Genomic DNA, 21,360 nt, shown 5'->3' with positions numbered 1-21,360 from the left:
CCGCGAAGAGAAAACCAGCCTAATACAGGTTAAGTCACATACACTAGAATGCATTTCTCGGGAATGAAATTCTTACGATGTTTTCCTTCACCGCTGAACACGTGATAATCATTTATGATCCAAACGTGAATTCGAAAACAAACTCGACAATCATTGGTTTAGACCTGTGCTAGATTCGAAACTGGGACCTCAAAGTGACAAGCAAGCGTTCTACCAACTGGGCAACCACGGCGCCCGAACTGGGCAATTTTAATAGATTCTCTTTTCCGTCTCATGTTCGTTTTCTCTACGGAAGCGTAAAAAAAATTCGATGGTTCCACTGCTGGGCTCAGGCGTCCTCTCAATCAACCGGAATCGATAACGAACATATTCCATTGCGCTGCTGTTCCGGATAGTAGCTAACTAGTAACTAGCTAACCTATTTGCTAAAGTTTCTCGAACCGTCCTAACTTGGCCTAATGATTATTGACGCGTGTCAGTCGAAAACTTACATTTTAAATATCCACAAAATTACTTAAGTAGCTTCTTTAGGGCTCTGGGGGGTTACAAAGGCCACATCGAAGCAATTCATCTAAAAAAGCAATATTGTAATTTGACATTTGCGCATATAAAAGTAAGTGCGCAATGCAAACAAAATTGCTTCGATGTTGCCATTTTAATCCCCCAGTATCCAAAGGGTATAAACGGGACCCTATTACTAGGACTTCGATGTCTGTCTGTCTATCCGTCTGTCACCAGGGGCCTGTTTAATAAAACTTACAATTGTAACTTACAATGACAATTTGATGTACATTGTGGAGTTTGTGATCACAAATATTTTGCAGTTTCATATTAGCTACGTAATGAACACCAAATTGTCGTTGTAATTTACAATTGTAAGTTTTATTAAACAGGCCCCAGGCTGTATCTTGAAACCAGAGACAGCTAGAAAGTTGAAATTTTCACAAAATATGCATTTTTGTTACCGCTAAAATAACAAATACTAAAAACAAAATAAAATAAATATTCAAGGGGTTCCCATACAACAAACGCGACTTTTTTGTACTTTTTTCGTCTATAATGGCAACAGGTAGGTAGGCAATATGAAATTCGTCTACCTACCTAGACAATGGTACGAAAATGCAGGTTTTTACCTATGAACACCAATGACGCCAAAACCACCGAACCAATTATTATTTTTTATATCAGAATATACTCTGCAATTGGTTCCAAGTTAATTTTTATGATAATTGAATCGTGGGTTTATCCCCCTAGTATTATCCCGTTTTCACAGGGTCCGTTTATCTAACCCAAAGATTTCACAGGTCCGGAATTTTTACAGAAGCGACTGCCTGTCTGATCTTCCAACCCGCGAAGGAAAGCGAAGCGAAGGGAAAACCAGTTGTGTTTAATTGTAATTGTATAAAGGGTTGTAAAAAATAATTATTTTTAACTTTTCAGTAAATTGAAGTCGATTTCAATTTGTTAAAAAGATTTTAGTGAACGTTACAATAACGTTTTAGACAATTGATTTGACCATTAATAATATGACTTACATTTGAAACCCCGAAGGATGTTAATATTAGCGAAGTTCTTTCAAATACTCGTAACTTTAGTGTATCTGTGTAAGTATAAAATTATTCCTATAGTTAGCTATTATTTATAAGCAAAAGATCGTAACTCTAAATTCTCAGTTACCCATGTGTCTTCGCCCCGAATCCACGACCATACCATGGACTAACTAATATACTAGGTGCGTAAGGCTCGGAAGTTTGGCAAGGTGTGGGTACTTTCTTCATCATGCGTTGGATGTACTTCTGATTACCGTAATGAGATGACAATCTATTTTCTCATTGATGGGGTACATAATTATTCAAAAATGTATTGTAACGGCAGACGCATATATAAAACTAATTGTTGCTTCTGATCTGATTTATGTGATCCAAAGATCGCATCATGTATGGAATGATGTTGCTACCTATATTGCTTCTCTTTATTTTCATCAGAAATAATGGGTGGAAGTTGTAATTGTACCTTTATGTAATAAAAAGGGTCATCATTTATACCCAAAAACAATGATTCAAAATTCAAAAATTCAAAAATATTTATTTTTCAAAATTGGCTTACAAAGTTAGCGCTTTTTGAACGTCAAACAAAATTAAATTACATATTATGTAACTAGCTGTAAAACTAAAAAACTACTACCACATCGGAATCTGTAACGCTGAGGGAAAGACGTGGCCAGAAAACCTCCCAGCACAGGGCCCTAGTCGTACTGTTTCATGTTTTCCTTTCTTTTCTTTTTTTTTTTAATCCAGTTTGTATTACATAATTTATAGACTTAAATACAATAGTATTCCAAATGATAAAAGATGCATATGTTATTCATAAAATTAGAAGTTTAAACGAAAAAGCTTAACAACGCCATCTATCGTGTTTTTGGAGAACGCCGATTGGAAAGTCCCTCATTGGGATATAGTCGTAAGCTTATGTAGGTATGTATGTTACTTTATTGTACGTTACTTACTACCTTTATTGTTTTGCAGCGTCATTATACTATCCATCAAACGGTCAAGAAAATGATTACACTAAGAAAATGCGAGCGAAATATGCACTCGTGAAACCCTTCAGACTGCGTAATCCAAAGTGGGTAGAATTGGAAAATATAAGACGATGTGACTGCCCGCGAGTGTACTGGCCTGTATGCGGTAGGGACAACGTAAGTTCATACGTAAATGTTCATACATGCCGAGTAAAAAAAATACAATTATGTCTAAGGGCCTAGAATTTTATTACAGAAGCCCAGAGTGGGCCGATAGTGACAAAACGCCGGGCCGGTATTGGGGTCTTAGTGTTTGCAGTCCCGAGACGATTGGCTGCCTCTTCGGATAGATTGATCACCTCCATAACTAGATTGGTGAACTCTATAGGGTAAAAAACCCACGTTGTTAGAATATGGGGTAGAACCCCGCGAATGGCCTCCAACCTCCCCTCACAGCCATCCCTGTCCACCTGATAGAATTAATAAATTCATCTAATTACCTGATAAATCACCACAGCGATATTACCTACTTCAATGTTTTACTGTTTGTTTTACTATCTGCTTTACTGTCTGATATTCTCTTTGGTAATAATATGCCTGTATCGGATTATACAAATATAGCATAACTGATACCTAAGTAATTAGAAAAATATTATATAAGTTTCATAAGACTTAACTGATAATTATTATTCTTCCTGCGGATCGAAAGGAACTCTGATAAAACTGTTGTTGATTTCTGAAAACGCACTGTTAAATTCTTTTTTGATTTGTTTCCAAATATTGTCTGTTTTTCATTCTCAATTTTCGTAATGACAGCCCGCCAAAAGCATCAACTTAAAACATCTCGCCAGTGATAACATAAATAACAAATCGATTTCTCACTCTAGTAAAAATAAAATCGATATGATACATTTTAATATTATTATGGATTTTATTAATTATTGATAAGTTAGATTGGCCGCATGACGTCGCTTACGTCGCTAACTCACGCATATGACATTTTTGCCGAATCTGATTTGCACCTTTTGCTATTGTAAGACACAAATTATTTTAGCAAAAAATTGCAGATACGCCAGTTTCCAAAGTCAGACACGATGTGTGGCTAGGGTGAACATAAAGTGAGAACTCATTGTTTCAGATAACATACGTAAATGCCTGTATCATGCGATGTATTGAAGAAACAACCATATATAGGTATGGCCCTTGCATAATTTTCAGACGAACATTTGATGACATAGAGGTAGTCGTCCCATTTTATTGGAAGATATCAGAAAACGACACTACTTCATTCGTAAACAAACCGCTAAGTGTTGACGACATTTTAAGTGTTATCCCTGGTGGAATGAAAGTCAATAGACATAAAGTTGAAAATCATAAAGATGTTGATAAAGGTTCTAATAGTGTGAACGGTACAACAGGTAAATTTTCAGTTCGTGACATATTAAGAGTGCTACCCTTCAATTTTAGTAATGATAATGAGGTTGACGAAGCGTCACACTTCAACAAAGGAACGTTAAATCTTGAAAGTAAACATATTTTGACTACAGAGCAATCTCTTAACGATACTGAAATTTTAAGCCATATACATGAAAAATTGCAAAGGTCATCTGATTATCATAATTATAATAATTATATTTAAAAACATTAATATATCGACGATAACGCACCGGCGATTCCGTAGCAGGGTGCCGTTTGCACACCACCAAAAAGAGATAGAAAATATCGAAATAAAATTTTTAGCAAACAAATATTTTTAATTTAAGTACCTACCTATACCTTAAAAATGCTGATAAATTCATAGATGGAAATAGAAATGAGTATCCTAAGTAGGCTGACGAGACCTTTTAACATTTATCGCATTATTGGAACCATTGCAATCAACTACTTAATAAAGCCTAAGTCTAAGGAAACTCTAAACGATACGAGATCGGGGGAGATTTTATGCATAACCTTTGGACTCTTGATTTTGTTTTTGAATCTTTTTCGTAAATTCTTCTTTCATTTCATTATCAAACCGTTTTGATCCAAAACAGCAAAGCTGGTCCGTGTTTCTCTATGTTTTGAATTGACACTTATTGACAATCAAAACATTTTTGACTTTTAAAAAAATTGTGTTTTGGTGGATCTTTTTTACATGTTTTGAAAGTTATTTTTTATTGATTTGATATGGTATTTTGAAAAATTATTTGATATTATGATTAAATAAACGTCACAAATGATGACAAAACAATATCAAATACCGAAAATATCTTACACAACATTACAATTTTGGGCAGTATTAGTATTAATCGGTAAGTATGCAAAAATACTCTTATATATCCTTGAGAAGATTTACTAGAAAATAAATGTAAAAATATCGGCACGTAAATTCACCGGTTTCAGAGATTTAAAAATACATGCTTACCAAGTAATATGTAGGCACTGATGATTCACGCCAAGAGAAAATGTCAACCACTTACCTGAAAATAAAATAAAAAAGACATAAGAACAAGTTGATAGAAAGATTTGTTAAGATGATTTATTGAATGTACTTATTTAAATTGTGATAAGTAAGTTTTGTTCTACATTTGTTAAAAAGCTTACATATAACTTCCCTCCGTGATAAAATTCTATTATGAAGAGGCATAGCGGGCAGCACAGCCGCATTAAAGTAGGTGGGGAGGGGGGAGTTCACGTTAATAAAGGCTTTGAAACATGGGGTATAACCACAAGTGTGAACATACCCTAAATACTAAATGCGGCGCTATCTGGCAGATAGGCTATTTGACAGTTTATCAGCAAGTAACGAGTTGCAGTTAGTTAGGTAGACAAATTAATATCGCAAAATGAACTAAAAACCCATATTACACATATTTTATATAATACGCTTTATATAAAATATCCACATCATGATATATTTATTATACTTAAAAAACCGTATTGTTATAAAACTAAAAAATAATAATTAATAAATCAGTCAAAAAATCAAATTAAATAGTCGTATACAAATTAATTCTGACCTGTATTGCCGCATGACGTCATGCCGTCGCGTCACGTGTCGACGTCAAATGCCGCTGCCGACTGCAGTGCTGTCTACCGCGTTGCTCGGAATTGCACCTTCAAAAAAAAATTAAATAAGAAAGCTGACTAGGTGTGGGGGTATATACTATACACCCCTGTCTACCCCCTTTGGGGATACAAGAGTGATCCTATGAAATATTTTGTGAAAATAAGAAATATAAGCACGATTGGTAGTTTCCAACTAGTCAAAACAGTTACTTTTTACTAGACGTCAAAACACGAACTTACTATGGAATTTGTATGAAATGTCGCACTTATTATTTCATTTTTATTTATTTTTATAAATAAATTAAATACAAAAAAGAAATCGTTTTTTAAATTCATTGGTGTTCGAGATTAGAAAATACATGTTTACCTAGTATGTATGTAGTCATTGATGATTCACGTCCAGAGAAAATGGCAAAATAAAATAAAATAAGACGTAAGGACAAGATGATAGAAAGATTTGTTGATTTATTGAATGTATTTTAATTGTGATAAGTAAGTTTTGTTCTACATTTGTTAAAAAGCTTATTTATAACTTCCCTCCGCAGCTCCGTGATAAAAAATCTATTATCAAGAGACATGACGACAGACATAGCGGGCAGCAACGCCGCATTACAGTACAGTGGACGGGGAGGGGGGGTTCACATTAATAACGGCTTTGGAGCATTGGGGTATCACCACAAGTGTGGATATTTACTTTAATAAAGAAATTTTCCATGTAAAAACTATAAACGGCACTTGAGATAAATTACTGCTAATAACTAAACAAAATAATCAAATTCAATCACTCATACACAAATGAATACTGACCTGTATTGCCGCATGACGTCATGCCGTCGCGCCACGTGTCGACGTCAAATGCCGCTGCCGACTGCAGTGCTGTCTGCCGCGTTGCACGGAGTTGCACCTTTAAAAAAAAACTAAAATAAGAAAGCTGACTAGGTGTGGGGGTATATACTATACACCTCTGTCCACCTCCGTCGGGGATACACACGTGATGCTTTGTTATATTTCGTTAAAATAAGAAAATATAAGTACGAATATGACGCCGCCAATAGGGTAGTTTCCAACTAGTCAAATTAGTTTATTTTACTAAACGTCAAAACATTAAAATCTATGGACTTTATATGAAAACGCAACCTGGGACGACATAAAAAATCGTGACAAAAAGTTCATAAATAAGTTAAACGGAAAAAAGAAAACGATTTTTTTTAATAGACCGGTGTTCAAGATTAGAAAATACATGCTTACCTAGTAAGTATGAAGGCAATGACGACCAGTATTGCCGCATAACGTCATGCCGTCAAGGCACGTGTCGACGTCGAATGCCGCTGCCTAAGTGCCGACTGCAGTGCTGTCGGCCGCGTTGCTCGGAATTGTACCTTTCAAAAAAACAAACTAAAATAAAAAAGCTGGCTTAGAGTGCGGGTGTATACTATACACCTCTGTCTACCCCTTCAGTGACACGCGTATTTCAAAACACAAAATTACAACGGAATTTGTATGAAAATAAATCTGTGACGTCATCGAAAATCGTGACAAAATGTCGCAATTATTATTTCAGTTTTCTTAAGTAAAATTCATAAAAATGAGTAAAATAGAATAAAAGAACGTTTTTTACATTCAACGGTGTTCGAGATTATAAATAAAGACTTACCTAGTAAGTATGTAGGCATTGGTGATTCACGTCTAGTGATGGGCAGGGAAAGAAAAAATTGGGTGGGAAAGAAAAAATATCGGGAAAATATGGGAAAATAAAATAAACACCCGAAAAATTCCCGAATCATGGGAAAATATTTTTTATTTCATTATTTTTAATCTTATTATTATTTGTATGTCGTTTCCATGTCTCGGGTCGGGTCTGTCATGGAGTCCCGGACTTTTGGAAGGCGTGCGTGGGGCCGAAGCCAACACGTGGAGTCCCCTTAAGACAATTTACTCTAAATGTGTTGTGACATCAACCGGCGATTATCCCTGTATGCACTATGGGAGTGCACCCAAAGACAATCCCTGCTTCGTGTAGGACTATTGCAGATTATGGGAACAAAAGGAACGGGGCTATTGGGTTGGGGGTTAGTGAACCGGGATACTGGGGCTATGGGGGACTATGGCGCCTGCTCGACCAATTTTAATAACAGAGACACATTGGGCAGGCGGTGACTCGTCACTAACTGGTTGGGTCACCTATCTAGCCGACGCGACTGGACGGCAAGGCAACAACATGGTTGTGAGCATCTCAGGATGTCAAGAGGTGTACACCGCTTTCTGCGAGGCGGTTTACCCGCCTTACCAACTCGCGACTTATGCATCTTTCACTTCCACCCTGCGAGCGTATAGCTCTAACGCCCCACTCTGGCGGGCCAATGAAGGCAAGCCAGAGGTGAGAGTCCTGCGGCCCCCGCTAAGGTCCACTCCGGCCAGCCAGTACTGTCACCATCTTTGTTGCTCTTCTTTGGACTCTCTCGAGTAAAGAGAGATCTCTCTCTAGTAGAGTCCTTCCGATAGTAAAGTCTCCATATTTGAAACCCATGTTCTAACAGCGGTCTGACGTAAGTAAGTTTTGTAAAGCCTAAGAAACAATTCCGTATCTATATGATAAAAAGCTTTTCTAATTATGTATAAGAGGGAGTTATCCTTATTAGTGATTCCAATAATGTGTTCGTCCCACTTTAGATTATGTGTTATCGTTATTATCTGAACATTTTTTACTATGACACCAGAGGTGTATGACCATTAATTTGGCTTTAATTGGATTTTAAAAATCTCGATTTTTCATACATTTTGTAAAAAATAATATTATGTCCGTTGGGAAAAAGAGGTATACAAGCGTATTACAAAGGACCGTTAGAACATTTATTAGTATGGCGCCAAACTTCTATGACCATTATTGGACTTTCAGTTTTGGTTAATATGTTAAAATACCGGCCATCGAAAAAAATATGTCGAATCTGTCTAATAGTTGCTTCTCAATATTTTTTAATAACACCAAACATCTATGACCATTATTTTGACTTTTATTGGAATTTACGTTTTAGTTCGAATGTGAAAAATGCTGACCAGCAAAAATATCATGTTGAGAGTATCGAGTAGATGCCTGTTATATTATATTATATATTTTTTTTCTATAGCGCCAAACTTGTATGACCATTAGTTTGGCTTTTAGTGTATTTTAAAAATCTTGATTTCTTATTTATTTTGTATGAAAATAAAGTGCTTTGGGTAAAAAATGCGGTACGGCGGATTACAAAGGACCTTTAGAACATTTAATAATCCGGCGCAAAACATTTTTGACCGTTATGTTGACTTTTTATTCATCTCTCTTTCCGTTTTGGTTAAAATGGGAAAATGTCAGTCAGCGAAACAAATAAGTCAAATCTTTTGGTAAACGACTTGAAACGTATTTTTACGATACTACCAAATGTCGACTTTGGCTTTTATTTGACTTTAAAAAAAACTTGTTTTATACATTTTAACAATGACAACAAGCAGAGCTTTCCCAATGACTAGTTATTAGTCAGATAAATACTTTGTGTTTTTGTTTTGTGTGTTGTTAGGTGAACTTCTATATTAATACTATCTGATTTTAGATATGACGTTGACTGTAGTTTTTGCATTCGACTCAACGTTACGGCCTAAGTTTAGGTTGAATTATGGTATTGATTCACCTTGACCGTAAATGGTTACCACCCTCCAAAGATAAGCTTGCCATCTAGTGACGAAACTCGTATTTTGGCATGACGCCTGAAGTATCTGTTAGGGAAAACAGGAGTCGGGTAGTTGTACTTATAATAAACTTTTTCTATTCTATTCTACTTTGCAAGTATGCCTATCACAATGTCCTGGTGCTACTCGGCCGATAACATAGTACTTACCTCTATCACCCCGCTGTTTATTCCTTGTATACACTTTTCTTTAAAAAAGTAGCTTCTTAAGCGTGTATCACCATCAGGTAAGGTAGTGGTCAAACGTAAACCTATTTTTCAAAAGACGACCACCATATTACGCCTTTAGCAAGATAGTTCCATTATCACTAGATAAAACTTTTTTTTGATTTTTGAAAAATCGAATTAAGTTCAAAATATTGGTCATAGTCGTTTAATGCCATAGTAATAAACATTCTGACGATCCTTTAAATAACGCACCTGTTGTATTTTATTTTTATACAAAATGAATCAAAAATCAAGTTTTTTTTAAATCCCACAAAAGCCAAACTAATTAATGGTCATACACGTTTTTGTCATAGTTAATAATGTCTCGATAGCTTTGACATGTGTTTTTTGCTGACCGGCACTTTTCACATAGAAACTATAACGTAAAGTCCAACAAAAGTCAAAATAATGGTCATAGACGTTTGGTGCCCTAATAATAAATGGTCAAATGGATAAGTTCTAACGGGATATACAAATATTGTTTCATGGCCGGCACTTCACATTTTCACCAAAAATGTATGAAAATTCAGTTTTTTTTAATTCGAATAAAACCGAAAATATTGACCCTACAGCTTTGGTGCCATAGTAATAAATGCTCAGACAGATAAGTTCTAAGAATAATACCATTATTGTTACTTGGCCGGCACTTTACATTTTCACCAAAAATGTATGAAAAATACAGTTTTTTAAAATCGAATAAAACCGAAGATATTGACCCTACAGCTTTGGTGCCATAGTAATAAATGCTCATACGGATAAGATCTAACGGAATATAGCAAAATTATTTTTTGGCCGGCACTTTGACTTCTGGGCCGAAATCCGATGATCTCCTTTAGATAAGTTTTTTAAGAGTTCATACGACACTACGACAGAAAATAAATTGGGCATAAGTAGGCATACATTATATTTAAATGGTCTTTGTTGGAAATCCTTACTTTTAATATAAATATATGCGATAAAAAATATTTTCCCTTGAAATGGGAATTTTTCGGGTTTTTTCCCTCAGAATTGGGAAAATTCCCAAAACGCGGGAATTTTCCGGGTAAGAACCCAACACTATTCACGTCCACTTACCTGGAAATAAAAAAAAACAAATAAAGACAAGTTGAAAGAAAGATTCGTGATAATAATCTAATATCAAGAGATAGATCGCAGCACCGCCGCATTTAAGGGGTTGGGGGGAGGGGGATCGCATGTTAATGACGACTTTTAAACATGGAAAATCACCACAAGTGTGAACTAGGGGACAACAGACTCTAAACGGTAATAATTATTAAATCAGTCGTATACAAATTAATTCTGACCTGTATTGCCGCATGACGTCATGCCGTCGCGCCACGTGTCGACGTCGAATGCCGCTGCCGACTGCAGTGCTGTCTGCCGCGTTGCACGGAGTTGCACCTTTAAAAAAATATTAAAATAAAATAGCTGAATAAGTGGGGGTATATACTATACACCTCTGTACACCTCCTTCGGGGATACACGCGTGATGCTATATTATATTTCGTTAAAAAAATTTAAGTTCATAATGCCGTCAAAAGGCTAGTTTCCAAATAGGTACATCATTACTTCTGAATTTGTATGAAAAAATATCTGTGCCGTCATAGAAAATCGTGTCAAAATGGCGCACTATTTAATTATTAAATTTTTCTTTATTAAACTTCAAAAATAAATTTAATAGAAAAAATAAAACATTTTTTTTTATTTACCGGTGTTCAAGATTAGAAAATACATGCTTACCTAGTAAGTATAAAGGCAATGATGACCAGTATTGCCGCATAACGTCATGCCGTCGCGGCACTTGTCGACGTCGAATGCCGCTGCCGAAGTGCCGACTGCAGTGCTGTCTGCTGCGTTGCTCGTAATTGCACCTTTCAAAAAACAAACTAAAATATAAAAGCTGGCTAGGAGGGGGGTATATACTATACACCTCTGTCTACCCCATCAGGGACACACGCGTTTTAAAACAGAAAATTACTACGGAATTTGTATGAAAATAAATCTGTGACGTCATAGAAAATCGTGACAAAATGTCGTACTTATTATTTCATTTTTTCTTAATTAAAATTCATAAATGAGTAAAATAAAAAAAATCCTTGTTTACATTCAACGGTGTTCGAGATTATAAATAAAGACTTACCTAGTAAGTATGTAGGCATTGGTGATTCACGTCCACTTACCTGAAAATGAAAAAAAAAACAAAGACAAGTTGAAAGATACGTGATAATTATTTAATATCAAGAGATAGATCGCAGCACCGCCGCATTTAAGTAGGTGGGGGAGGGGTTCGCACGTTAGTAACGGCTTTTAAACATGGAACTTCATCACAACTGTGAACTAGGGGACAACAGACTCTAAACGCTGAATGCAGCGCTGCCTGGCAGATGATAGCCTATTTGACAGTTTATCAGCAAGTAGCGAGTTTCGGTCAGGTAGACATATCTTTACATCGCAAAATGAACGAAGTAACCATATGACACACGTTTTATATAATACGCGTTATATAAAATACCCACATCGTGACATATTTACTACAATAAAGAAATTTTCCATTTTATTATAAAATTGTAAACTGCACTTACTTATGATAAATAATAATTATTAAATCAGTCGTATACAAATTAATTCTGACCTGTATTGCCGCATGACGTCATGCCGTCGCGCCACGTGTCGACGTCGAATGCCGCTGCCGACTGCAGTGCTGTCTGCCGCGTTGCACGGAGTTGCACCTTTAAAAAAATATTAAAATAAAATAGCTGAATAAGTGGGGGTATATACTATACACCTCTATACACCTCCTTCGGGGATACACGCGTGATGCTATATTATATTTCGTTAAAAAAAATTAAGTTCATAATGGCGTCAAAAGGCTAGTTTCCAACTAGGTACATCATTACTTCGGAATTTGTATGAAAAAATATCTGTGCCGTCATAGAAAATCGTGTCAAAATGGCGCACTACTTATTTATTAATTTTTTCTTTATTAAACTTCATAAATAAATAAAATAGAAAAAATATTTTTTTTTTTATGTACCGGTGTTCGAGATTAGAAAATACATGCTTACCTAGTAAGTATAAAGGCAATGATAACTAGTATTGCCGCATAAAGTCATGCCGTCCAGCACGTGTCGACGTCGAATGCCGCTGCCGAAGTGCCGACTGCAGTGCTGTCTGCCCCGTTGCTCAGAATTGCACCTTTCAAAAAACAAACTAAAATATAAAAGCTGGCTAAGATTGGGGGTACATACTATACACCTCTGTCTACCCCATCAGGGACACACGCGTTTCAAAACAGAAAATTACTACGGAATTTGTATGAAAATAAATCTGTGACGTCATAGAAAATCGTGACTAAATGTCGCAATTATTATTTCAGTTTTCTTAAGTAAAATTCATAATAATGAGTAAAATAGAATAAAAGAACGTTTTTTACATTCAACGGTGTTCGAGATTATAAATAAAGACTTACCTAGTAAGTATGTAGGCATTGGTGATTCACGTCCACTTACCTGCAAATGAAAAAAAAAACAAATAAAGACAAGTTGAAAGAAAGATTCGTGATAATAATCTAATATCAAGAGACAGATCGCAGCACCGCCGCATTTAAGCAAGTGGGGGGAGGGGGTTCGCACGTTAGTAACGGCTTTTAAACATGGAACTTCATCACAACTGTGAACTAGGGGACAACAGACTCTAAACGCTGAATGCAGCGCTGCCTGGCAGATGATAGCCTATTTGACAGTTTATCAGCAAGTAGCGAGTTTCGGTCAGGTAGACATATCTTTACATCGCAAAATGAACGAAGTCAGCATATGACACACGTTTTATACTAGACGCGTTATATAAAATACCCATATCGTGATATATTTACTATAATAAAGAAATTTTCCATTTTATTACAAAACTGTAAACTGCACGTATGATAAATAATAATTAATAAATCAGTAGTATACAAGTTGATTCTGACCTGTATTGCCGCATGACGTCATGCCGTCGCGCCACGTGTCGACGTCGAATGCCGCTGCCTACTGCAGTGCTGTCTGCCGCGTTGCTCGGAATTGCACCTTTAAAAAAATACTAAAATAAAATAGCTGACTAAGTATGGGTGTATACTATACATATATGTCTACCCATTCAGAAATCCACGCGTGAGGCTATGTTATATTTCGTTAAAATAAAAAAATATAAGCACGAATATGACGCCGCCAATAGGGTAGTTTTCAACTAAGCAAATCAGTTAGTTTTTACTAAACGTCAAAACATGAAAATCTATGGAATTAATATGAAAAAGCAACCTGGGACGTCATACAAAATCGTGACAAAATGTCGCACTTATTTTTATTTTTTTCTTTATTGAAGTTCAAAAATAAGTTAAATGGAAAAAGAAAACGATTTTTTTTTAATTGACCGGTGTTCAAGATTAGAAAATACATGCTTACCTAGTAAGTATGAAGGCAATGACGACCAGTATTGCCGCATAACGTCATGCCGTCGCAGCACGTGTTGCCGTCGAATGCCGCTGCCGAAGTGCCGACTGCAGTGCTGTCGGCCGCGTTGCTCGGAATTGTACCTTTCAAAAAACAAACTAAAATAAAAAAGCTGGCTTAGAGTGCGGGTGTATACTATACACCTCTATCTACTCCTTCAGTGACACGCGTATTTCAAAACACAAAATTACTACGGAATTTGTATGAAAATAAATCTGTGACGTCATAGAAAATCGTGACAAAATGTCGCAAATATTATTTTAGTTTTATTAAGTAAAATTCATAAAAATGAGTAAAATAGAATAAAAGAACGTTTTTTACATACAACGGTGTTCGAGATTATAAATAAACACTTACCTAGTTAGTATGTAGGCATTGGTGATTCACGTCCACTTACCTGCAAATGAAAAAAAAAACAAATAAAGACAAGTTGAAAGAAAGATTTGTGATAATAATCTAATATCAAGAGAAAGATCGCAGCACCGCCGCATTTCAGTAGGTGGGGGGAGGGGGTTCGCACGTTAACGACTTTTAAACATGGAACATCACCACAAGTGTGAACTAGGGGACAACAGACTCTAAACGGTAAATGCGGCGCTGCCTGGCAGATAGCCTATTTGACAGTTTATCAGCAAGTAGCGAGTTTTGGTCAGGTAGGTAGACATACCTCTGCATTGCAAAATGAACAAAGTACTCACATGACACACATTTTATATAACACGCGTTATATAAAATACACACATCCTAATATATTTACTACAATAAAGATTTTTCCATATTTTTATAAAACTGTAAACTGCACGTAAGATTATTTAATATTAATAAATCAGTCAAAAAATCAAATTTAATCAGTCGTATACAAATTATTACCGACCTGTATTGCCGCATGACGTCATGCCGTCGCGTCACGTGTCGACGTCAAATGCCGCTGCCGACTGCAGTGCTGTCAGCCGCGTTGCTCGGAGTTGCACCTTAAAAAACTAAAATAAGAAAAATGACTAGGTGTAGAGGTATATACTATACATCTCTGTCCACCTCCTTCGGGGATACACGCGTGATGCTACATTATATTTTGTTAAAATAAGAAAATTTAAGTTCACGACTATAATGCCGCCAAAAGGCTAGTTTCTAACTAGTTAAATCATTACTATTGAATTTGTATGAAAAGATACCTGTGCCGTCAAAGAAAATCGTGACAAAATGGCGCACTTATTATTAATTTTTTCTTTATTAAAATTCGAAAATACATGCTTACCTTGTAAGTATAATGGCCGTGACGACCGGTATTGCCGCATAACGTCATGCCGTCGCAGCACGTGTTGACGTCGAATGCCGCTGCCGAAGTGTCGACTGCAGTGCTTTCTGCCCCGTCGCTCGGAATTGCACCTTTCAAAAAACAAACTAAAATAAAAAAACTGACTAGGAGTGGGGGTTTATACTATACACCTCTGTCTACCCCATCAGGGACACACGTATTTCAAAACACAAAATTACATCGGAATTTGTATAAAAATATATCTGTGACGTCATAGAAAATTGTCACAAAATGTCGCAATTATTATTTCAGTTTTATTAAGTAAAATTCATAAAACTGAGTAAAATAGAAAAAAAGAACGTTTTTTACATTCAACGGTTTTCGAGATTATAAATAAAGACTTACCTAGTAAGTATGTAGGCATTGATGATTCACGTCCACTTACCTGAAAATGAAAAAAAAAGCACATAAAGACAAGTTGAAAGAAAGATTCGTGAAAATAAACTAATATCGAGAAATAGATCACAGCACGGCCGCATTTTAGAATTGGGGGGGGGTTCTCACGTTAAAAACGGATTTTAAATATGGAATAACACCACAAGTGTGAACTAGGGGACAACAGGCTCTAAACGCTAAATGCAGCGCTGCCTGGCAGATAGCCTATTTGACAGTTTATCAGCAAGTAGCGAGTTTTGGTCAGGTAGGTAGACATACCTCTGCATTGCAAAATGAACAAAGTACTCACATGACACACATTTTATATAACACGCGTTATATAAAATACACACATCCTAATATATTTACTACAATAAAGATTTTTCCATATTTTTATAAAACTGTAAATTGCACGTAAGATTATTTAATATTAATAAATCAGTCAAAAAATCAAATTTAATCAGTCGCATACAAATTATTACCGACCTGTATTGCCGCATGACGTCATGCCGTCGCGTAACGTGTCGACGTCAAACGCCGCTGCCGACTGCAGTGCTGTCAGCCGCGTTGCTCGAAGTTGTACCTTAAAAAAAAACCAAAATAAGAAAAATGACTAGGTGTAGAGGTATATACTATACATCTCTGTCCACCTCCTTCGGGGATACACGCGTGATGCTACATTATATTTTGTTAAAATAAGAAAATTTAAGTTCACGACTATAATGCCGCCAAAAGGCTAGTTTCTAACTAGTTAAATCATTACTATTGAATTTGTATGAAAAGATACCTGTGCCGTCAAAGAAAATCGTGACAAAATGGCGCACTTATTATTAAATTTTTCTTTATTAAAATTCGAAAATACATGCTTACCTTGTAAGTATAAAGGCCGTGACGACCGGTATTGCCGCATAACGTCATGCCGTCGCAGCACGTGTTGACGTCGAATGCCGCTGCCGAAGTGTCGACTGCAGTGCTTTCTGCCCCGTCGCTCGGAATTGCACCTTTCAAAAAAACAAACTAAAATAAAAAAACTGGCTAGGAGTGGGGGTATATACTATACACCTCTGTCTACCCCATCAGGGACACACGTATTTCAAAACACAAAATTACATCGGAATTTGTATAAAAATATATCTGTGACGTCATAGAAAATTGTCACAAAATGTCGTACTTATTATTTCATTTTTTCATAATTAAAATTCATAAATGAGAAATAGAAAAAAATCGTTGTTAAACACTTACCTAGTTAGTATGTAGGCATTGGTGATTTACGTCCACTTACCTGCAAATGATAAAAAAACAAATAAAGACAAGTTGAAAGAAAGATTCGTGATAATAATCTAATATCAAGAGATAGATCGCATCACCGCCGCATTAAAGTAGGTGGGGGGAGGGGGATCGCATGTAAATGACGACTTTTAAATATGGAACATCACCACAAGTTTGAACTAGGAGACAACAAACTCTAAACGGTAAATGCGGCGGTGCCTGGCCTATTTGACATTTTATCAGCAAGTAGCGAGTTTCGGTCAGATTGGTAGAAATACCTCTGCATCGCAAAATGAACTTAGTGCTCACATGATACACACTTTATATAACACGCGTTATATAAAATACCCACATCGTAATATATTTACTATAATAAAGAAATTTTGCATTTTATTACAAAACTGTAAACTGCACTTATGATAAATAATAATTAATAAATCAGTCGTATACAAATTAATACTGACCTGTATTGCCGCATGACGTCATGCCGTCGCGCCACGTGTCGACGTCAAATGCCGCTGCCGACTGCAGTGCTGTCAGCCGCGTTGCACGGAGTTGCACCTTTAAAAAAAACTAAAATTAATAAGAAAGCTGACTAGGTGTGAGGTATATACTATACACCTCTGTCCACCTCCTTCGGGGATAACGCGTGATGCTATATTATAAGTTGTTAAAAAAAATAAGTTCATAATGCCGCCAAAAGGCTAGTTTCCAAATAGGTAAATCATTACTTCGGAATTTGTGTGAAAAGATATCTGTGCCGTCATAGAAAATTCATTCATTCGTTATAGGTCATTTCGACAAACATCCGTCTTGCTTTTTTGTAATTGTTTTAGTGGAAATTTGATATGATGTTGTTGATTTTTTTTTTGTGTGTGACGTCCTTCTTTAATAAACTTTTTCTATTCTATTCTATTCTATTCTATAAAATCGTGACAAAATGGCGCACTAATTAATTATTAAATTTTTCTTTATTAAACTTCAAAAATAAATTTAATAGAAAAAATAAAACATTTTTTTTTTATTTACCGGTGTTCGAGATTAGAAAATACATGCTTACCTAGTAAGTATAAAGGCAATGATGACCACTATTGCCGCATAACGTCATGCCGTCGCGGCACTTGTCGACGTCGAATGCCGCTGCCGAAGTGCCGACTGCAGTGCTGTCTGCTGCGTTGCTCGTAATTGCACCTTTCAAAAAACAAACTAAAATATAAAAGCTGGCTAGGAGGGGGGTATATACTATACACCTCTGTCTACCCCATCAGGGACACACGCGTTTTAAAACAGAAAATTACTACGGAATTTGTATGAAAATAAATCTGTGACGTCATAGAAAATCGTGACAAAATGTCGTACTTATTATTTCATTTTTTCTTAATTAAAATTCATAAATGAGTAAAATAAAAAAAATCCTTGTTTACATTCAACGGTGTTCGAGATTATAAATAAAGACTTACCTAGTAAGTATGTAGGCATTGGTGATTCACGTCCACTTACCTGAAAATGAAAAAAAAAACAAAGACAAGTTGAAAGATACGTGATAATTATTTAATATCAAGAGATAGATCGCAGCACCGCCGCATTTAAGTAGGTGGGGGAGGGGTTCGCACGTTAGTAACGGCTTTTAAACATGGAACTTCATCACAACTGTGAACTAGGGGACAACAGACTCTAAACGCTGAATGCAGCGCTGCCTGGCAGATGATAGCCTATTTGACAGTTTATCAGCAAGTAGCGAGTTTCGGTCAGGTAGACATATCTTTACATCGCAAAATGAACGAAGTAACCATATGACACACGTTTTATATAATACGCGTTATATAAAATACCCACATCGTGACATATTTACTACAATAAAGAAATTTTCCATTTTATTATAAAATTGTAAACTGCACTTACTTATGATAAATAATAATTATTAAATCAGTCGTATACAAATTAATTCTGACCTGTATTGCCGCATGACGTCATGCCGTCGCGCCACGTGTCGACGTCGAATGCCGCTGCCGACTGCAGTGCTGTCTGCCGCGTTGCACGGAGTTGCACCTTTAAAAAAATATTAAAATAAAATAGCTGAATAAGTGGGGGTATATACTATACACCTCTATACACCTCCTTCGGGGATACACGCGTGATGCTATATTATATTTCGTTAAAAAAAATTAAGTTCATAATGGCGTCAAAAGGCTAGTTTCCAACTAGGTACATCATTACTTCGGAATTTGTATGAAAAAATATCTGTGCCGTCATAGAAAATCGTGTCAAAATGGCGCACTACTTATTTATTAATTTTTTCTTTATTAAACTTCATAAATAAATAAAATAGAAAAAATATGTTTTTTTTATGTACCGGTGTTCGAGATTAGAAAATACATGCTTACCTAGTAAGTATAAAGGCAATGATAACTAGTATTGCCGCATAAAGTCATGCCGTCCAGCACGTGTCGACGTCGAATGCCGCTGCCGAAGTGCCGACTGCAGTGCTGTCTGCCCCGTTGCTCAGAATTGCACCTTTCAAAAAACAAACTAAAATATAAAAGCTGGCTAAGATTGGGGGTACATACTATACACCTCTGTCTACCCCATCAGGGACACACGCGTTTCAAAACAGAAAATTACTACGGAATTTGTATGAAAATAAATCTGTGACATCATAGAAAATCGTGACAAAATGTCGCAATTATTATTTCAGTTTTATTAAGTAAAATTCATAAAACTGAGTAAAATAGAAAAAAAGAACGTTTTTTACATTCAACGGTGTTCGAGATTATAAATAAAGACTTACCTAGTAAGTATGTAGGCATTGATGATTCACGTCCACTTACCTGAAAATGAAAAAAAAGCACATAAAGACAAGTTGAAAGAAAGATTCGTGAAAATAAACTAATATCGAGAGATAGATCACAGCACCGCCGCATTTTAGAATTGGGGGGGGTTCTCACGTTAAAAACGGATTTTAAATATGGAATAACACCACAAGTGTGAACTAGGGGACAACAGGCTCTAAACGCTAAATGCAGCGCTGCCTGGCAGATAGCCTATTTGACAGTTTATCAGCAAGTAGTGAGTTTTGGTCAGGTAGGTAGACATACCTCTGCATTGCAAAATGAACAAAGTACTCACATGACACACATTTTATATAACACGCGTTATATAAAATACACACATCCTAATATATTTACTACAATAAAGATATTTCCATATTTTTATAAAACTGTAAACTGCACGTTAGATTATTTAATATTAATAAATCAGTCAAAAAATCAAATTTAATCAGTCGTACACAAATTATTACCGACCTGTATTGCCGCATGACGTCATGCCGTCGCGTAACGTGTCGACGTCAAACGCCGCTGCCGACTGCAGTGCTGTCAGCCGCGTTGCTCGAAGTTGTACCTTAAAAAAAAAACAAAATAAGAAAAAATGACTAGGTGTAGAGGTATATACTATACATCTCTGTCCACCTCCTTCGGGGATACACGCGTGATGCTACATTATATTTTGTTAAAATAAGAAAATTTAAGTTCACGACTATAATGCCGCCAAAAGGCTAGTTTCTAACTAGTTAAATCATTACTATTGAATTTGTATGAAAAGATACCTGTGCCGTCAAAGAAAATCGTGACAAAATGGCGCACTTATTATTAAATTTTTCTTTATTAAAATTCGAAAATACATGCTTACCTTGTAAGTATAAAGGCCGTGACGACCGGTATTGCCGCATAACGTCATGCCGTCGCAGCACGTGTTGACGTCGAATGCCGCTGCCGAAGTGTCGACTGCAGTGCTTTCTGCCCCGTCGCTCGGAATTGCACCTTTCAAAAAAACAAACTAAAATAAAAAAACTGGCTAGGAGTGGGGGTATATACTATACACCTCTGTCTACCCCATCAGGGACACACGTATTTCAAAACACAAAATTACATCGGAATTTGTATAAAAATATATCTGTGACGTCATAGAAAATTGTCACAAAATGTCGTACTTATTATTTCATTTTTTCATAATTAAAATTCATAAATGAGAAATAGAAAAAAATCGTTGTTAAACACTTACCTAGTTAGTATGTAGGCATTGGTGATTTACGTCCACTTACCTGCAAATGATAAAAAAACAAATAAAGACAAGTTGAAAGAAAGATTCGTGATAATAATCTAATATCAAGAGATAGATCGCATCACCGCCGAATTTAAGTAGGTGGGGGGAGGGGGATCGCATGTAAATGACGACTTTTAAAAATGGAATATCACCACAAGTGTGAACTAGGAGACAACAGACTCTAAACGGTAAATGCGGCGCTGCCTGGTAGATAGCCTATTTGACATTTTATCAGCAAGTAGCGAGTTTCGGTCAGGTAGACATATCTTTGCATCGCAAAATGAACGAAGTAACCATACGACACACGTTTTATATAAG

General features: G+C 36.1%; 1 long non-coding RNA gene and 1 other non-coding gene across 51 annotated transcripts in view; one reads left to right on the top strand and one right to left on the bottom strand.

Moving 5' to 3' along the window:
* The window catches only part of LOC126377651 (uncharacterized), a 44,829-nt gene that overhangs the window by 17,444 nt on the left and 6,025 nt on the right, over nt 1-21,360 (top strand). The window lies entirely within an intron of this gene.
* On the bottom strand, nt 5,522-21,313 carry LOC126377606 (uncharacterized). Of its 50 annotated transcripts, XR_007567874.1 has the most exons (21): nt 20,629-20,665; nt 20,244-20,340; nt 19,730-19,769; nt 19,326-19,455; nt 18,894-18,990; nt 18,402-18,441; nt 18,002-18,132; nt 17,406-17,502; nt 16,915-16,954; nt 16,543-16,673; nt 14,857-14,953; nt 13,463-13,559; nt 12,965-13,004; nt 12,561-12,690; nt 12,128-12,224; nt 11,636-11,675; nt 11,236-11,366; nt 10,800-10,896; nt 6,818-6,948; nt 6,377-6,473; nt 5,522-5,617 (listed from the first exon to the last, which is right to left on the bottom strand). It is a non-coding gene; the product is annotated as an uncharacterized LOC126377606 (transcript). The 50 variants fall into 50 exon arrangements; XR_007567877.1 differs by lacking the exon at nt 19,730-19,769 and having other exon boundaries at nt 20,629-20,669; XR_007567875.1 differs by lacking the exons at nt 12,965-13,004; nt 13,463-13,559; nt 14,857-14,953 and adding exons at nt 15,643-15,682; nt 16,159-16,255.

This window comes from Pectinophora gossypiella, chromosome 23 (genome assembly GCF_024362695.1).
Source record: "Pectinophora gossypiella chromosome 23, ilPecGoss1.1, whole genome shotgun sequence".
In the NCBI taxonomy this organism is placed as follows: domain Eukaryota; kingdom Metazoa; phylum Arthropoda; class Insecta; order Lepidoptera; family Gelechiidae; genus Pectinophora; species Pectinophora gossypiella.
This window is presented reverse-complemented; position numbering and strand designations above follow the sequence as displayed.